We start from the raw sequence: 4512 nt of genomic DNA on the forward strand, positions 1-4512 counted from the left end.
GTCTAGTCCCCTTTCCTTCTTTCCGTTTATCAAAGCAGGAGTCCTCAATCTCCAGTATCTAATGCCTGATAATCTGAGGTAGAGCTGATGTAATAATAATAGAAAATAGTTGCATAATAAATGTAATGTGCTTGAGTCATCCCAAAACCATCCCCCACCCCTGACAGTGGAAAAATTGTCTGCCATGAAACTGGGTCCTGGTGTCAAAAAGATTGGAGACCGCTGCTTTAAAGAGTGTTAGTATGTTTTGTAATTTTACTGAAATTTGTACAAAAACTCCTCTATTTCCCTTATTTTTTTTTTTTTTTAGTAAGATTCAGTCTCCGTAGAGACTGTCAAAAATTGCCAATGCCGACTATATTTCAAGTCGTCATGGCGGGGTATTGGGAAAAGTTTTCAATTAGCAATAATCGCACCTCGGATAAACCTCATTGGCTACGATACTGCCACTGCGCAAAGCTCTATTTCCCTTATTTATTGTTCCTTCATTCAGCAAATACTTGCTGAGGGTCTTCTCTGTACCAGATAAGGGTCTCCCAGTCAGTACTTGTATGGAAAATAATTTTGTCAGTAAGGGGAGGGTATTTTTTTCTGTACAATTCAGGGAGGAGAAATTCTGCACTGCCAGTAACATTCCTAATTAGAATGAAGTGTATCAAGATATCTGCCTAATATGTCCAAAAGTTTATAAGAATCCAAGTTTTAGTTTAGATTTTCTGCTAATAGTAATCTTTTGGCTATTATAGAAAAATGGAAAACAATGAAAAGTAAGATTAAATATCAATAGTTCTCACAATCCTATCTTCCAGATACGGTTGTCTAGATGAACATATTTGATGTTGCTGTGGGTAAGTGATAATACTATTGGGTTGGCCCAAAAGTTCATTCAAGTTTTTCCATAAGATAGTATGAATGAACAAACTTTGGGCCAACTCAATATATTTGTTCTGTAATATGATTTTTTAAAATCTTACATGTAGAATTATGAACATTTCTCCAGATAAATCTGATTGCAGGATATTTTCAGGACATATCATAATTTGTCTAACATTTCTCTCATTGGACACAATTCATTTTTAATTTGCGCTGTGATAATGTCACTGCAGTTAGACTGTATATACATTCGTGATTCCATTCTTAAAATTGCTATAAACTAAAATAAAAGAATTTATTTTAAAAATACTTGCCAAATTGCCTTTCAGGAAGTTAATGCTGACTGCAGTTCCTACTAACGATGTGTGAGAATGTCCTGTTTTTTTCTCCTGTGCCGAGACTGAGTACTACCCAACCCCTTTTAATTTGAACTTCAGAATCTCACAGATATTTGAAATGTTGCAAAATACCACTTTTTTAAAATAGTAATTTTTTCTTATCAGGATAAAGTTAGTATGTAATTTTGTGAAATATAATATGCAGTTACTATACTCAGACATGCTTCATGTCTTCTACCAATTTGACTTTTCTATTAGAATTTATTAGTTTATAATTTTAGGGGGTTGACTATCATCGGCCTTCAAATGTAATTTTACATTTCCAAAATTGTCATATGATTTTAATTTACAACTTGGAAGAAAAAAAAAACATGATTTGTGAAAGCTATACAGGAGATCCAGGTTCAATGCCTGGATAGGGAAGATCCTCTGGAGGAGGGCATAGCAACTCATTCCAGTATTCTTGCCTGGAGAATTCTCATGGACGGAGAAGCCTTGTGGGTTACAATCCATTGGGTCGCAAAGAGTCAGACATGACTGAGCAACTAACAGACACACATATTAAGTACTTCAGTCAAAAACAGAATTGTCTCAAATATAATTTCTTAAACTTCAAGTCTATCTAATATAACAACTCATTCTGGAAACGAATAGTATCCCTATTTTGTAACTTTGTTTTGACAAAATAATCACCAAGACAGACAGTTTAGTTAATCTTTTGAGACAAGATATATCTCAAATGTATTGTCTTCAACTCCACTTTTACCTAATGTGGTAACTTGCCAAAAATGAAGAGTTTTAACCTTTTTCCTTTCCTGGGTAACAAATTACAGGGAAAAAAAAATCAGAGCAAAATCCTGCTTCTCCCAGGTACATTCATGTTAGCCACTGTGGATTATTGTACTTTTTAAAAGCACAGTATGCGTTTTTATCCCTTTGTAGTCTGGCCCACACTGCTTCCTCTTCCTCCAATGCCCTGTGTTTTGGTGAGCTTCTTCTCGTTCTGCAGAACTCTATGTAAAATAGATGACCAGTGCAAATTCAGTGTGTGAAGCAGTGCACTCAAAGCCGATGCTCTGGGACAACCCAGAGAGATGGCTTGGGGAGGGAGGTGGGAGGGTGTTTCAGGATGGGGGAACATACGTGCACCCATAGCTGATTCATGTTGATGTATGGCAAAACTCACCATAATATTGTAAAGAAATTATCCTTCAATTAAAATAAATTAAAAAAAAAAACTATATGTGGTAGATATGACACATGATGCCTATTCCTACACAGTCCTTGTAGAACTACTGAAGTTCCTTCCTGTTAAAAGTGGACTGGACATAGTCAGCAGTGTTTATATTGTAGGATTCTGGGTAACCAGGCTAGCCAAGTGCACCAGAGGTGAACCACTGAACAAAGCTGAGCTAAACCAAACACTTGCTGAGGAATTTGGGATAGTCTCTGAGAGGCTGAGCAGAGCTGAGGCTGAGGGGTGACTTGCATTGGGGACAGAATAGATGCCACTGTGACAAACCTTAGACATGTACAAGTTAAACTAGAGCAGAAATGATAGCCAGTCTGCAGAATAGTTTCCATTATTGACTTTCACAGGAGGTAGCATTCCAATCCATCTATACTTTCTACTAGTTTAAACCATTTCTCGCCCTTGAAATAAAAGGATGTTGAAAAGAAGGTAGATCAAATATCACTGCTTTCTTGAAGCTTTTACTGAGTACCTATAGACCAGTTAAATTACTTTTAATCTCTTAGATATTTGTACATATGCTACAATAGCTTGTCAATTTGTTTTTTCAAGTGAAGACCTAAAATTGAGTGCTCACTATCTGCTATACATAATGCTAGGTATTATTATAATTCATGTATTATTCTCACATCAACACTATAAAGTTGGCATTCACTACATTATTATTAATGAGGTTTTATCCTTTGCCCAACATCATTGTTGGAAACAGAAGGAGCCATGATTGCATATCAAATCTGCCTAATTTCAAGCAGCGCATCTCAAACCACTATATTAAACTGACCCCCAGCACTAATAGTTGTTTATAATCTCTGAACTTGCTAAATGGTGAGCTCCTTGAAGTTAGTGTACTATGTACATTGTTTCAAATGTTGGGACAGTACCTATTGAGCACCAAATGCTCAATATAGGTTAAAATTTAAAACTATCTAGCATTACCCAGATTGTAGTCTCTGGTTCCTGGTCTGTTTCTTTCTAAGCCATTAATATTAGGACAAACATATAAAGTCCCACATACATATGGGCATTTGTACAAACATCAGATGCCCAAGAGCTTCCCTGACGGCTCAGTGATAATGAATCCGCCTGCCAATGCAGGAGACATGGGCTCAGTTACTGGATGAGAATGATACCCTGGAGAAAGAAATGGCAACCCACTTCAGTATTCTTGGCTAGGAAATCCCATGGACATAGGAGCCTGGTGGACTACAGTCCATTTGGGTCACAAATAAGTCGGACATGACTAAGCGACTAAACAACAAACAGCGGGTGCCCAAATTATGGAGATTCTTAATTTTCTGTTTTCTCGGTGTGGAGATAAATAATGTATTTGTTTTATATTTTTGTGCTGTTGTTGTTCAGTGACCCCATGGCCTGCAGCAGGCCAGGCTTCCCTGTCCTTCACTGTCTCCCGGAGTTTGCTCAAACTCACGTCCATTGAGTCGATGATGTCATCCAACCATCTCATCCTTTGTCACCCCTCAGACAGTCAGAAAGATTGTCCTGCCCTCAATCTTTCCCAGCACCACGGTCCTTACCAGTGAGTCAGCTCTTTGCATCCGGTGGCCAAAGTTTTGGAACTTCAACATCAGTCTTTCCAATGAATATTCAGGGTTGACTTCCTTTAGGATTGACTAATTTGATCTCCTTGCAGTCCAAGGGACTCTCAAGAGTCTTCAACACCACAGTTTGAAAGCATCAATTCTTTGGTGCTCAGCCTTATCTTTGGTCCATACATGACCACTGGAAAAACCATAGCTGTGACTATACAGACCTTTGTTGACAAAGTAATGTCTCTGCTTTTTAATACACTGTCTAGGTTTGTCATAGCTTTTCTTCCAAGGAACAGGCATCTTTTAATTTTATGGCTGCAGTCACCATCTGCAGTGATTTTTGGAGTCCAAGAAAATAAAGTCTGTCACCGTTTACATTATTTCCCCATCTATTTGCCATGAAGTGATGGGACCAGATGCTATGATCTTCATTTTTTGAATGTTGAATTTTCAGCTTTTTCATTCTCCTCATTCACTTTCATCAACAGGCTCTTTAGTT

At 37.6% G+C, this 4512-nt stretch overlaps 1 non-coding gene across 1 annotated transcript; it reads right to left on the reverse strand.

Moving 5' to 3' along the window:
• Window positions 1–320: 320 nt before the first annotated feature.
• LOC122446955 lies at window positions 321–461 on the reverse strand. The gene has a single exon (XR_006271088.1). It is a non-coding gene; the product is annotated as a U4 spliceosomal RNA (small nuclear RNA).
• Window positions 462–4512: the final 4051 nt, after the last annotated feature.

The sequence above is a fragment of the Cervus canadensis genome, chromosome 8, assembly GCF_019320065.1.
Source record: "Cervus canadensis isolate Bull #8, Minnesota chromosome 8, ASM1932006v1, whole genome shotgun sequence".
Lineage (NCBI taxonomy): Eukaryota > Metazoa > Chordata > Mammalia > Artiodactyla > Cervidae > Cervus > Cervus canadensis.